General features: G+C 47.2%; 1 long non-coding RNA gene across 1 annotated transcript; it reads left to right on the top strand.

Moving 5' to 3' along the window:
- The first annotated feature begins 1,394 nt into the window (after positions 1-1,394).
- Positions 1,395-6,949, top strand: LOC139084908 (uncharacterized). Its single transcript, XR_011542851.1, has 3 exons — positions 1,395-2,009; positions 2,635-2,775; positions 4,165-6,949. It is a non-coding gene; the product is annotated as an uncharacterized lncRNA (long non-coding RNA).
- Positions 6,950-15,706: the final 8,757 nt, after the last annotated feature.

The raw sequence follows: 15,706 nt of genomic DNA on the forward strand, positions 1-15,706 counted from the left end.
TTAATAATGCTGTCTTCCACTTATGGTAAATGATGTCCGTTGCACTCTCATATAAACTTTGCTTTTTAAATTTTAGGTTAAAATGAAATTTACGTAAAGAAAAACAGTGTAGTTTGGGTGGTACATAGGTTGGCCAAAAAGTGCTCTATAAATGTAACTGAACTTTGGGAAACACGGAGCTGTGGTCTCCCAGGCCCCTTTGAAATCTAACACCTGCTCCAGCTGTTCTGGTCCAGGACACTGAGGCCTAGAGGGGTCAAGTTACTTGACCAAGAAGATTGTTCTCTTTAGAAACCTTTCCTTCAGCCTCTCCCTGACTAGAAACACCAAAACTGTGGCTCCCTGGAAAAGTATCAGCCTGGAGTTGATCACATCGTGTACAGCAACCTTGCCAACAATGACCTGTGTTATTCCTGCTTCCTTGTGGCTGCCCTGGTGAAACACGCTTGTGAACAGCGGAACAAACTGTCTGGGCCTCGCAGGACGAGTAGAAGTTGCCCGCTGTCAGGAAAGGACTTGGGAAAGTGTTAGTCTGGGTCTTTAGAGAAGCAGACACTGAGACAGGATTAAACGTGCAAGGATTTAATTAGGGCAGACGCCTGAGGGAGAGAAGATGGGGAGGGAGCCAGGTTACCCTGGGAGCGTCTGACCAAAGTGTGCCTGACCCCAGGGAAGGAGAGACGGAGGGAGGAACGGAGGGAGCATTGTAGACCGCCCTGCAGTCCCCAGAAGATCTGGCAGGGCCACCGGGCAGCTCTGGAGCCAAAGTCCACTGTCAGAGGTGTCCCCATGCTATTTGAGTCACTGATGGAACACCCCTGGGGGGGTGGCCTCAGCACAAACATAGGCAGGGTGTCCCCGGCCCTTGCTCTGTTGTGCCCCTGCAGTTGGAGCTCTGGGAGGCCCATCCTGGTGGCCGCCACAGAAAGGTACTCGGTAAACAGGTGTTGGTTAACAGCCAGGCGTTGCAGTGGAGGCTTGTTGTGTGGGCACCTTCGGATTCATGGAAACCACAACCAGCATTTCCCCTGGGCTCTGGCCAGGCTCGTGATGGACTTTCCCTCATTTACTCCCCTCACCAGCTCTGTGAGGCAAGTTCTGTTTCTCTTCCCATTTTACAGATGAAGAAACCGAGGCTCAGAGAAGTTAAGCAGCTTGTGCAAGATCACTGACAAGTTAGTGGCTGAAGAGGTTTTCAACCCTTGGCAGATGGCTCCTCTGAAACAGGGTTTGGGATCTGGTGGGTGACCCTGAACCCTGCCTGCACCTTGGCTGACTGGCTCACCCCGTCCACTTGGTTTGTTTTGTACTGTCCTCTGCCCTTTCGACCTACTTCTACTCAGATCTGAAATCCAGGGAAAGGCCAGAGGTCCCAAGTGGCCCCACGGCAGGTCATTGGCTCTCTGGGCGTGGGTGGCATGAGAGCTGAGCTGAGCTTTGTGCCCGCTGAGTGAATTTAAGGACATTTCACTCAGTATATTTGTGTATGAATCTGTCAACCAAGGTTACTAGCTGGGCTCTGCTGTGTTAAATAATTAGTGAGATGGCCGAGCTCCATTGAGTGCCCCCAGAATCTGCAGACAGCACGCTGACCACATGGCCATCTCCGTGACCGGCTGCGACTGTGACCATTTGCTTGTTATCCAAATATATTTGACTGTCTTGAAGCAAGCGGGTGTTCCTGGCGCCTTCAGGTTCTGTCGTGTTTGATTTGTTCATTAATACGGTGGTTTGGCTTGTTAGGTGTGGTCCAGAGGGAGTTCCTAAAAAGCTGGAAATATTTAACTGACAACCGTCTTCCCCCTCAAATCTGTGCTGCTTTTGACGTGCCTGTTGTGGAACGTGCCCAGACTGGAGAGTCACTCAGTGCCTCGGTTTCAGCTTCTGCAAAGTAAGGATGATGCTCTGTGTCCTGTTCACTCCACAAGATGGCTAAGCTCCAAAAGGTGTGAGTGGAGAAGAGTGAGGAAGTGTTGAAAGCGTCCTTGAGATGTCACCTTTTGTGCTGGGTTGGTATTTTAGATATTAGCCAATGTTTCACTTTTCTCCAGCCCTTGTGTTTATAATCTCGGGGAGGGATATAGGGGCCTTCCTGGTTTGGGTGGCTGGCCTGTGTTAACACTTGAGAGACTCTAGGACCCCAGGCTGCGGAGGCTGGGGCAGGAGTGGGAGGGGACGCACAGCGTGGGGAGCAGGGATGTCCCTGGTCTCAGATGGGGTGTCTGCTTCCTGGGGAGGCAGCACAAACCCCAGGTGGGCTGTGGATCATCTGAGCGCAGCCGGGACACCACTCTGCTTCCTCAGAAGATCCAGGGAGGGCCCCAGGGCGGAAGTGGCTGCCCGGAGGCTCTCTGCAGTGAGGGCTTAGCCCTGGTCACAAGAACTCCTTGTCCGGGGAGGCTGGGGCAGCCTTCCGCTCAAGGCTGGCTCTGAGAACGCCCAAGGGAGGTGTCGAAGCCTGAGGCTCCCCTCCCTACCCCGCCCTGGTTACATGGACTAAGTGACCGAGCTCACATGTTTCCCTTCCTGGAGGAATGAGGGTTCAAGTGAGAAATTAAGCTGACATAAGAAAATAAAGCCACATTTCTTGCACACCTCGGTTTATGTTCTCCTTTTGTTCACTTTTCTCTCCAGTGTTATTACTCACGCAGCCAGACGCATGTTTCAGAAGAAGCCTTTGACTCATTATGGGCATGAATGAGGAGATTCATTCTGGGAGAATTTTGCAAAGAGATATGAACACACCCTGACAGAGGAAGGGAAGTGAGAAATGTGGTAAGCACAAGGTTTCCACAGATAATGACAATGCAGCCAGCCCTGGACTTGGCCTCCGGTCCCCATCTCAGGGTCTTTGTCACGCAGACCCTCAGGGACTCACATTCTGACTTGCCCTTTGCATCCAATTCATTAACTGCAGGCATTAACCCTATAAATCATACAGGCTCCTATACTAATATTATTGATTTTTAGAATTTTGTTCACTTAGGGCGTAAACCTAAGGAATGACCAACACCATGTTCTCAAATGCCAGCTCTTTACCGTAAGCTTTCTGAGCTGTCTAATTACCCACCTCTGAAGCTCTAACCGATAAGGTACTGAGACACTGAGGGGTAACACTGGCTTAAAACACATAATACAGAAAAATAGCTTCTTTCCACTTAGTATTTTCCAGGATGGAGCATGGGCGTCGGGGTGACCTATTGAAAGCTGGTCTCGTGCACAAACACAGGGCCGTTCTTTTGTGTTTCTTCTTGTCTTAGGTGGATTATGGTTCATTAAGCATAGTTTTGCAGAGGATAATCTCTGTTTTTCACATTCAGTGTTTCTAATTCACTGGTGTATTAGAAAATATTTGTTCACCTCCTTTGTGTCCAGCATCATGCCGAGCACTCGGGGCGCACCAGTGAAGCACAGTCACTGTGCCAGGCACACTGTCCCCCATTTCCTGGGAACTGACTCCCTCTCTGTAGCTGCCCCTCCCCCTTTATACTTAAGTATCAGTCCACAAACTTATTTTGGGAGTGGCCTTCTTACACCAATGACCCCAGGACTCCCCTGTGTTCATGTCTCTGGTGAAAGAAGGACCTGGAAATATTGGCCACCTTGGAAAGTCAACAAAACAAGAATTGAATGATCACCCACTGTATGCCATGTACTGTGCTCACTCTTAATGTACAAAAATATAGGCCATAGTCTCTGCCTTCCTAAGAACTTTTAAACTAGGCTGAGGCAGCACACTCATATGAAAATACAAGGCAGCATCTGCTAAAGGAAAACTGACTGGCCCAGACCCTAAGTGCCATCTGAGTTCACAGGAAGGAAAGAGCATCTTGTGTTTGTCTTGGAGCCACACAACAATACCCATTTCTCTTTCTTCCTGGAAGTTCTGTCTCCTCCTCCGCCCTCTTGAGTGACAGTATCTTAGTCATTGAATCATAATACATTTCCAGTTTAAGATGAAAACACGAAGCTTCACTCCACTCATAATTCCATGGTGAATCGTCTTCTCTATTTTTGAGGAAAAGATCCAGCGTGAGAACTGCAGAGACAGGCTCACACCGGCAGGTGGAGGAATTCGCCGCTGAAACTCAGGCCACCCAGTGGTTCAGCGAAGGATGTGATGGCAATTTTAACAATGGCTTTCTTTCTCTTTCTTTGTTCCAGATCTTTATGCACCAAAACACTCTGAAAAAATTACTCCTATTCTGAAGAAGATAAATCAAAACGGATTATTTTCATCACTCTAGCCAGAACATAAAGTAGATGGCACTTTCTCTCTTTCGTAATCTTAGATGTAATACATTGAAATCTAAAGAAATAATTTATTCTCATAAGAACGCTGAAGTAATCTCAAAAGCAAAAAAAGCCTGGGGTCTTAACATCCTTATGCTGATTCAGCACATGTGCAGAGGTGGGTGTGCTGGTGGCTTGGTCTTCCCAGTCAACCATCCGAGTTTCCAGGATTGGATAGAGCAGAGGGTCTCCACCCTGGTCTATCTGGGGTCCATCATGAGGTTTCAAGCCTGTCTGGACATGTCTGTGAACTGGTGAGACAGGCCTGAGTGACGTCAGTGTGCCTGGGGGAGGCTGCAGTCATCCGTGCTCTTGGGGGCTTTGGTATATCTGGGCACGTCTAGCAAGCCGTGGGCGGCTGCTGGAGGCTGAGGAGACTCCTGGGTGAGACTTCGCCCTGAGGGTGGAAGGAATCTGGTGATCAGCTTGAGCCTGGAAGAAGCATCATCAGTAAGTCTGCTCGCGTTGGAGCAGTTTCCTGTTCCTGTTCCCCGGTCTGGCCTCCTGGAGGCATGTGTTCCATGGGTACATAGAGGGCTGTCAGTAAAAACAGAAAGAGCTTTCTCACTAAGCTTTATAAAAAATACTCAGACCCCGGAAACACTGTTTTACTTTCCCTGTGAACAGGTGAGTCATTCCCTGACACTTCAGCCCAGAGGAGGGTGTGCAGGAACGGCTGTGCTCAGTGGGTGGAGGCGTAGCCGGCAGGACTGGGAGAGTGGAGACACCTTCTGGAGACCCCCAGAGATATGGGACTTGGAGTGCAGGGGCTGGACGTTTGCCAAGGCAAGGGGAGCAAGAACCAGTGACATTTGTATTGGAGTTAATGAGACGTCCTCAAAGGCTCCTAAGACCTGGAGAAATAAGCATTACGTATATGCTATTAGCCAGTTCCTAGAGTTATTGAACACTTACTAAAAGAACCTTAATAACTATGTCTCTCTTTTGATGCGTAGGCTCTTTGCAAAATCCCCATTTTGGGTAATATTTTTATAGCAGTAAAACACACTTACAGACAGGAATATAAATCTTAGGTTGTATCACAACGAATTTTTACAAATCAATAACTCGTGCAAACCCCACCTAGACTGAGCTAGGAACATTAGGAGCAGCTCAGAGCCCTCTCTTGTGCCCCTTCCACTCTCCCTCCCTAAGGGTAATCGTGACCCTGGTTTCTGATATTCCAATATTACTTTTGCCTCTTTTAAACTTTGTAAGTGGAATTAATTCTATAGTACATCTCTATTTTGTCTGACTTTTTAACAGAGCATTATGTCTGTAAGTTTCATTTATGTTCTTGCCAAATTTCTAGGTCTTCATTGTTGTATAGTATTCTATTATATGAATGTAGCACGATTTTATTTATCCATTTTACTGGTGATGGACATTTAGACTGTATCCAGTTTTTGGTTATTATGAACAAAGCTGCCATAAAAATATTGGTACGTTTTTACTGCACATCACGTGCCCTCATTTCTGTTGGGAATGTAATTGTTAGATCTAATACGCAAGTTTTTCAATTTATTATTTATTTATTTATTTTTGAGGAAGATTAGCCCTGAGCTAACATCTGCCACCAATCCTCCTCTTTTTTGCTGAGGAAGACTGGCCCTGAACTAACATCCGTGCCCATCTTCCTCTGCTTTATATGTGGGACGCCCACCACAGCATGGCTTGACAAGCGGTGCTATGTCCGTACCTGGGATCTGAACTGGCGAACCCCCCCGCCGCCAAAGTGGAACGTGTGAACTTAACCACTGTGCCACTGGGCCGGCCCCTAATATATAAGTTTTAATGCCATGTTTTTCTTCCCCATGTGGAAAACGTAGTTTGACTATAGATGTATGGTTCTCTTGAGGTAAAGGGATTGAGGAGACGAAGAAAGTAAATTTGACTAGGAGGCCAGGAAGAAAGCGTTGGCATTCCTTAGAGTAGCTGGGTACTGATAATTTTGGTGTTTAACAATACTGAGGCCTCATTAGTTATCATAAGTTATAATGAGTGGTAACAATATAAACTGTTGCATTGCTCATGCCAAATTTAAAAACATTCAGGATAGTTTTCCACCGCTACCTAGAATATTTTTAGGATACCTCCTCCTACAGGCAAATTTTTAATATCAACCCTAAGAAGCTATGCTTGGGAAAGTAATTAAAATTTAAAAAAAAATCATTGCTGTCCATCAGTGGAGACGGCTGCAGTTGATTGCAGCCCTCACTGTCTGTAGTGTGTACCTACAGACACAGCGGCTGCGAAACATCCCTGGGTCCTCTCATTCTTTATTTTTAGTTAATCAGTTGACGTCTGTTTTAAGTCCCAACCACCCTGTTTCATGAGTTTAAGCTATAAAGACTGAATGGAAGCAAACAGCACCAAGTCTGGGTCTCAGGAGACAAACGGTTTTGAGGTGGGCCTACCCAGAGTCTCTGTGGCCAAAATCAGCCCTGGAGTCAGAGTTATCCTGCAGACCGTGGCTCAGCTCTGCAGATTCTGCATCTGAGCTACAGGACCGGCCCTAGATTTGCTGGAAACCAACATCTAGTTCTACTTGTTTTCAACTTACAAAAGGAGCATGTGTTTATTCTAGAAAATTTGGAAGGCATATAAAAATATAGCAAATAAAAATCACATGCAATAGCATCACCCTTTGTTAATATTTTGGGATATTTTCTTTCAGTTCTAAATTACTCATTTTTTTTCCATAGCTCATGTATTCAACACATATATTTTTGAGAATTTCTTATATACTGATGGCAAAACTGGATAGAACGAGAGATCCTGCAATCTCTTACAGGCTCTCCAAGATGTGAGCTGACCCAACAGAATCCAGAACAAGGCCAAGATCAGAGGTGGTGGCCTGCGGAGAGTGGCTTCTCGGAGAATGCAGACCAGAGTTCACACGGCAGCCCTGAGACAGTTGTTCTTAGAAAGGCCTGCTTGCAAGGTCGGCCCTTGGCCAGCATCTGGGAACGTGGATTTGGGGAGTTTTCCCACCATTCTCTACCTAATAGGGTGGCTCACTGTGCCTAGACTGTTTGCACAAACAATATGTTTACGTGGAACGCCTGCTCTCCTCCTGGGAGCCTGGAGCTTTGACACCTGCTGTGCAGAGGGTCCCTACATGGCCAGCCTCCGATATAAACCTTGGATGCAGAGTCTAATGAGCTCCCTGGTAGACAGCACTGTGCAGGTGCTGCCACCTGTTGTTGGAGGAGTTAGGCCCAACCATGCGACTCTGCTGGGAGAAGACTCTGGAAGCCTGCCTGCATGTTTTTCCTTCACTGATCTGCGTTGTGTCCTTTCGCTGCAGTAGACCGTACCTGTAGTCTAACTGTCTCTCAGTCCATGAGTCCTCCTAGCAAATCACTGAACAGGAGGCTGATCTTGGGGGACCCCTGACGCCGTGACCCACTGGGAAATTAGCTTACCCGATGAGTCATTTCCTCTACATTCACCATGGCCCTTAGGATAAAGCTGGGAATATAGCTCTTTGGGTGGGGCTCCTCAAATGCAATGTGCCAAGAGTGGAGATCTGAGCAAGAGAAATGGTATAATGTCCCAGGTGACTTACAGCCACAGGAGCGTCGGGGAGACGGTACATGAGGAACAGTTCCTGTTTAGTCCACATCCTCCGCTGCCTTGGACAATTCCACTGCAGAACAGTCTCACTGGTATGAAAATAATGCAACTACCCACAGAATTCAGTATACCCTCAACACAAATACAGCCCAACGTTTAAGGAAAACCAACAGAATGACAGGCATGGATTCAATACACAGAATTGACACACAAAAGAAAAAGAGTCAATACAGGACACAGAAGAAAACTTAAAAATCAGTACAAATATATAGTAAAATGGAGACATTTTTGATTGTAGAGTTCTCCTTACTGAGAGCGCTATGTGCGTTAGAAGAAATGTGTTCCTTCGGCGCTGGCTCATTCTTGTTCAATCCTGGGCGTTTTGCTTTCCTCTGCCGTCCCCAAACCACTTAGTCCCGAGCATGGAGGCACTTCTCACGTCAAACTGGCCCTGGTTTGTGTAGGTAAGGAAGCTCCTCTGAACGTTCGGCAGGGAGGGTGGTGACAGAAGAGAATGACCTCACGACACTGGGAATATCTTGAAACCGGATATCCGACATCACTGTGCCCAACGCCCACCAAACACTGTCGAGGGGCTTCCTGACCAGCAGACTCTTCCTTTGGATCCTGTTCTGGCTCCATGTTCCTGGAGACCACCCTTTTAGATTAGAGCGGCTTTTTCCATCTCCTCTTTCCCTAGGGAGCCCTACTTCAACCTCTGGGCTGCCAGGAGGAAAAAAATAATCCCTTAAAATGAAACCAACCAACCAACCCACCCACCCCCTCCCCAAGCCCCATCTGAGAGACAAGACACGCACATCACGGCCCGGAGCAATTTAGCCCACCTTCTCCTAGGCGTCCCTGCTGGGCTGGGCTGGGGCTTTCCTTGTGCGTGATCAGAGTTCTCATTAAAGCATTTTAACAAAAAAGGGGAAAAAATAGTTTTCCCCCAAAGCAGTTGTCTACAGTATTCTTAATGTAGCAATGGCTGCAGTTTTAAAAATCTTTATCCGGGGGCCGGCCTGGTGGCACAGTGGTTAAGTGCCCACATTCTGCTTCAGCAGCCCAGGGTTCGCTGGTTCAGATCCAGGGTGCAGACATGGCACCGCTTGGCACACCATGCTGTGGTAGGCATCCCACATACAAAGTAGAGGAAGATGGGCATGGATGTTAGCTCAGGGCCAGTCTTCCTCAGCAAAAAGAGGAGGATTGGCAGCAGTTAGATCAGGGCTAATCTTCCTCAAAAAAAAAAAAAAAAAAAAAAGCTTTATCCTTCTAGCCATCCTGATCCTAACTCCTTTCCTTTTGTTCTGCTTAACTAAAAAAGAAAAGATAACTTTTGTCTTCAAGAATATCAGCAAAGTACTCTGAGCATGGATGGCCTCTGAAGATCTTCCCGCCTCAGCCCTCCTGTGCCAGCATCATCTCCACAGCAGAGCGTCCCTCTGCCTCCGGCTGTGGGGTGTACTGGGAGGGTCGGGCCTGAATGGACACCCATTCCCTTCCCAGGTCACCACGTTTCTCTGTCCCAGAGGGTGGAGCCTGTTTCTTTCAATAAGTTCCCTTGGCATCTTGACTACAGTTATGTTTCACGGTCCAGCCCCTTTCATGCTGACCTTGGTCTCCATTCTTTTTAGGCACTGTCAAATGGTTGATAGGATTTGTAACATTGAAAATTTTATATTTTAACAAGCTTATATGGATATCTTCGTGGGAAGTTGTAAGAAACTGGATTAGAGATTATTACCCTGATTCAGCAATAACCTGGAGATTGAAGGCTGGGAGATGCAATTAATAAGGAAAATGGAAAAGAGGCTGAGCTGAGCATGGCTCCTGAGGCACAGAGTGTGTTAGTGCTGGAAGCTTCCAGGACTTTGGAAAGTGTGTTCCTGGTGAGAAGTGATGGACACAGAAAGGATGGCGAGAGGGTGCCAAAGAGGCCCCTCGTGGAAATTTGCCTGGAGCTGGCTTTGTTCTCCATCCTCCAGGACACTAGATGGGAGAGACAGCCTAGAGAAGAGAGCTCTTTACACCAGCTTGGTGAGCCTCGAGAGGGCCAAGGCCAAGGGCCAGGTTGCATGGAGACCAGGTCCCTATCAGAATTTCTCCAGGACCTGGCCATAAAATATTTTGTTTTCTTTAAAAATTTTATTTTATTGTGGTAAGAACACTTGACATGAGCTCTACCGGAGTGGAAAATTTTTAAGTGTCTAACAGTATCGTTAACTACAAGTACAATGCTGTACGGCAGATCTCTAGAGCTTACTCATCTTGCTTAACTGAAACTTCATGCCCATTAATCAGCGCTCACTCCCCCTCCCCCAGCGTCTGGCAATGGCCATTCTACTCTTTGATGCTTCAGCGCCCCCCTGTGTTCACGCACCGCTATTCACAACAGCCAAGACACGGAAGTAACCTAAATGTCCATCCACAGATGAGCAGATAAAGAAAATACGCTATGTACACATAATGAAATATTGTTCGGCCTTACAAAAGAAGTAAATTTTGCAATATGCGGAAACATGGATGAAGCTTGGGGACATTGTGCTAAGTGAAATATTCCAGCCACAGAAGGGCGAGTGATTCCCCTTCTATGGAGTATCTAAAATACTCAAATACGTGGACATAATATCAATCTATTCCAGAAACTGGAGAGAGGACCTAGCTCCCTCTGTTCCCAGACCACTGTCTGATCCCAGTGGATAACACGTCTTTCACGCCATACGTGTCACTGGAAGGACAGATGGAGCTGAGGAGTGTGATGGATACGAGGTGTTGAAGGAGCGTGCATAGGGCTTTGTGGCTGGTTTGTGCACAGGTGTATGGAGCAGCTTATAGGGCACCATGGGCTCATGGAACAGTGTTGAAGAAGACGTGGTCACTGTCCCTCACGAACTCAGATTCACACAAAGTGCTTTTCTAACAAAACTTAAAACTTGGAAATTCTTTAAATCTATTTTTGAAGATCCACAAAACACATGTAATTTTAAAATTGGAGTTTTAATTCGTAACTCCAAATCCCAAGCGGAACGACTTTGCGCTCAAGGGAGGAAGCTAAGCAGCCCCCTGCGGGGTGTGTGGGTTTCGTGCTTTTGCTATTTGGGAAGTAGAGTGGAATGGGTGGGAGTGAAGGCCCCAGAAACACAGGCGGGGGTTCAAGTCCCAGCTCTGTCACTTACCAGCTGAGTGGCCTTGGCACGTTACACACGCTTTATTTGCTTTAGTTTCTTTATTTTTAAAATGCGAGATGAGAGTAATGCTGACCTCACAGGGCTGTTGTATAGATGAAGTGAGTTAATCGTCTGAGGTCTGAGACAGAGGCTGGCACATCGTTGGCACTAAGGTGACATAGTGATTATTATCATTACAGATCATGATAATGAGAGCTATACTCAAGGAATGTAGATCTTTTCAAGTTATCCGAGGTCAAAACGCTTGGTAAACCTTATTTCTGCTTGGTAAACCTTATTTCCCCTCCACACCCACAGGGTAGACCTACCAGCAATGTGTTTAATGACATACAGACCGTTCTCCACCGGGAGAATCAGCAAGAGCCGCATCAGGAGGATCCAGGGAGGGGCTGTATTAGGCACGTCACGTATTTTCCAGCTTAATCCTCACCATCAGCATACTGTGTAAGTGTTATTACTTCCAGCTTATATGACAGTTGAAGGCTGACAGAGGTTAACTTGTCTAAACTCGTATCTAGTAAGCGGTCGATCTGGGCTGGGAACCTGTTTTGTGTGACTCAAGAGTCCATGTTGAGACAGATTTTCAGATCAGGAATCCCCAAAGAATTAATTTCTTTTTAATCAGGAATATGGATCTTTATGCCATGAGAAAAAATGCCCAGTTCAGTTTTCAGCAGCTCAGAGGCAGCGATTTCCTGTGTTCACTGCTTGGAAAAGGGGTGTTAGGTACATTGGCTGACCCCCAGTCTCGACCAGGTTGAGGAGCGCTGCCGTTTTTGAGCGGAGTCAGGTGTGAGCACCAGGATCCTGAGACGGACGTCAGTGCTGAAGAGCATCCCCTTCACGTGCGCTCTCTGCCACTGAGGTGGCGCCTCCCTGCTTCCCGCTGTTTCCAAAACACTCACTGTTTCAGAAAAGACCCCGTCCCAGAAATTAAAGGCACAGACCTAAGCAGCCTCATCCACTGAGGACACCTGTCACTTCACCTCTTTGCCACCAGGACTCGTCCCCATTTTCCGGAAACAGCCCTTGGACGGGATCATGGTTGGGGTTCTAAGTCACGCAGTCCTGCCCTCCCTCAGCGAAGAGGCCGACATTGGAAAACCAAGCAGAGTCAGATACCGTCTTTCTGGAGTCACATCTTGAGCAGAGACAACAAGAAGAGAAGGAGTGGAAGCTTCTGTGGGGCCTTGGGGGGCTCAGAGAAGACCAGTGTCATGGTTCCGGCTCCCTCGGTATCCGGAGCTGCACTGGTTCCCGTCTCTCTGAGCTGCCTCCTACGGTTCTCATCCCCTCCCCCTGTGCCCAGGTAGGTCAGAGGCAGGGTGGTTGTTGCCACTAGGCTCCTAGCTGTGCACCTGGCCTGCGGGGGCCTCCGTGGGCTGACCTGCCCCCCGCCCTCTAGTCTGGTGCCCTCCCCTCTCTCCTCTGTCCTCTGTCCTGTGTGTCACTGACTCTCCAGTTCCTTGGACAAACAGGGCTTGTTCCTGCCTCCAGGTCCTACTCCTGCCGTTCCCCCGCCTCTCCAGCCCAAATGTCACCTCCTCAGGGAGACAATTGCTGAATACCCCAAAACTTTCCATCTCGTTGTCCTGTGTGATTTCTGGTACAGTATTCATCACTCTTTAAAATGATCTTGAGTTTATTTATTTACTTGTTTATGCTTTATGTTTCCTATTAGAATGTCGTCAGCTCTGAGAAGGTGGAGGCCTGTCTGTTTTATTCGTGGCTCCGCGGTGGTCAGGACTGTCTGCACTTCCCGGGTGCTCATGAAGGACTTAGGAATGAATGGGCGCACCTTGCGTGCAGCAGTCACGAGGTCCGTGACCAGGTGGCTGACAGCGGGAGCCCGCAGTTAGGCTGTCTGGGTTCAAATCCTGCTCTGACACCTGCCCCGCTGTGTGACCTTGGGCAAGTTACTTAATGTCTTTGTGCTTTGATCTTCTCACTTCTGAAATGGTCATAACAAAAACGAGTAAGGCAGACGAGGATTAAGTAAGATGATTCATTCAAAGCCCTTCATACGTTGCATGGAAAACAGTAAGATTCACTCTATGCTCCTAATATTATTAGAGTATTTCTCAACTGTAAGAAGCTTATGTCAGATTGTAAATGCACCATTGACCTAACATTAGCTCTCCAAATACAATGTTAAATGTACACAACTTTAAAAAACCTAATTCACAAGAGCGTACGTTTGTCCCCACAAGTCCATGCTGCTTTCCTCTTGAGAACAGCAGTCATGCCTGGCGGCCATCGGCAGCCACGGAGAATGTGATGCTGGCTTTGCTGGGGATCTGGCCCTGTTGGCCTTTCTGTGAGGCTGAGATGCTGAGAGTAACTTAAATGCTATCACAGAACACTGGGGGCTGTCTGGGGTTTTTTGTTTGTTTGCATTTCCCTCTTGGCTACTTTGTATTGTTGCTGCTAATTGGATTATAAATAGCCATAAGTAAAGAGCTTTTCTGGCAAGTAGCTGGAAGCTGTTGACTGATCTGGACATCTGAATGATAGTTTTTGACACATCCGTGGTCCCCAACAATTGAAAATCTGTGATCTGTTCTCAGAATTTTGGCAATTTTTATTGCCTTCAATCACATTATCCAGTGTATGATTATTAATTCTGTGCATACACAATATATTTTTCCTTTTCTATGTTGCGTTATAGTGGAATCTTTTAAAAGACCCTTTAAGTGACAATTGTGATGTGAAGTTAAATTTACCAGCTATCAATGCAGATAACTCCACGGGAATAACAGCCTGATGAACCGATGCCCCCCCACCCCCGCATCCTATTCATTCTCCAAATGCACAGGCAACAGCAGCTGTCTCTGAGTACATGCTGCCCACTCATCCCCTCGCTGTGTTCTCCACCCTGGCGGCAAGTTAGAGTCACCTGGGGAACTTTAAAAATTCCCAAATTCCAAATTCTCAGGCTGCATCCCAGACCATTAATTGAATAGCCTGGCATCAGTATTTTTTTTTTTTTTTTGAAGATTGGCTCTGAGCTAACATCTGTTGCCAGTCTTCCTCTTTTTTTTTGTTCTCCCCAAAGCCCCAGTACATAGTTGTATATCCTAATTGTAGGTCCTTCCAGTTCTGCTATGTGGGATGCTGCCTCAACATGGCCTGATGGGTGGTGCTAGGTCCACACCCAGGATCCCAACCAGCCAACCCCGGGCCGTCAAAGCAGAGTGTGGGAACTTATCCACTCGGCCGTGGGGCTGGCCCCCTGGTATCTGATGTGGGCTCGGCAAGCCTAGGAGTCAAAAGAAAGATTTCTTAGACTCTCAAGGTCTGGTAGTAGTGCTCCTTTATTCAGAGAATAGCATGGAGTAGCATGGGGACAGGACCCGTGGGCAGTAAAGAGCTGCAATGAGTTGAGGGTAGGACTAAATTTAAGGCATAGGTATGTGAGTTATTTCTTTACAAGACAAAGGAAAGATCATGTAAAAAAGTTGTTAAAATGGTACCAGTGCAGGTGGGGTCTGGTTACTGGGTGATCCTATAATTTTGGATACGAATCAGGTCGGATCAGGTCAGGACGTCCTGTGCTTCCCGGAGGATGACGCAGATCAGTATGCAGGCCAGGACGCCTGGGGCAGCCTTGATCCTCATCAGCATCAGTATTTTTAAAATTCCCTGGATGATTCCACTGCAGGGCAGTTTGAGAACAACCACTGTACCAGCAGCTGGTGAGTTTCTTTTGACACACATCAGATGTACCTTCCTTGCAGAGATGTTAAAGTGTGAAAAACAAAACTTGAAACCCAACAACCCTTGATCTAAGAAATAAGAACAGAGGGTCTTATTATTATTGTCATTGTTATTATTAGCCTCGCCCCAGGAAGATTCAGACCATGAGAAACATATTGGGTCAGACCCATTTTGTGGAAGAACGACGTTCCTTAGCTGTCCTCTTTAGGGCACCTTTGAAAGTTTCTACTAGGAATGCGCCCAGTGATCAACTTTCCTCTAGTTACCGCCAAGGACCTGAAAGCTGCTTAAGGATAAAGCCTGACACGGAGACCTAGAAAGAAAAAAACGCCCTATGTGAAATGCATCTGAAGCTCCTTGTCGCTGAGTCGGCCCCTGTATCCTGTTCTCTCTTGTTCCCTCTGGGCCCCTCATTTGGCATCCCTCAGGGCTTCATCCGATCCATTGGGATTCTCTCTTTACCCATCCCCAAGGCGTGCAGAGCAGATGCTCAGATTCCCTTCACATCAGGGAAAAATATCTCCTCCACTTGGATGATGGACTAGCTTGCATATGTATTGTAGCTGGAAACCGCACTCCTTTTAATTCTCAGTCTTAGCTGAATCTTGAAGACATGGAATTTAACAGTGGCCTGGAGTTTTGGCTGGTCCTCGGAGGTGTCTAAGATTGACTGATCTTTCTGATGGATGTTGGTGATTGTTTCCTGCAGTACGTCAGGTCTGCGTGCATCTCTATACCTGGAGTCAGTCTGCATTTCCACAAAGCCTCTTGTATTGCTGATGAGGAAGTGAAATCCGGAGAAGCTGCAGTTCACCTTGAGCTGCTCATTGTTTTAAACCTGTCCAACCAAGAAGACTGGAGACTTATTACTTCGTATCTCACAGCCACACTGCCCACCAGGCGCTTAGGGAAATATATTGGGTGAA

The sequence above is a fragment of the Equus przewalskii genome, chromosome 1, assembly GCF_037783145.1.
Source record: "Equus przewalskii isolate Varuska chromosome 1, EquPr2, whole genome shotgun sequence".
Classification (NCBI taxonomy): Eukaryota; Metazoa; Chordata; class Mammalia; order Perissodactyla; family Equidae; genus Equus; species Equus przewalskii.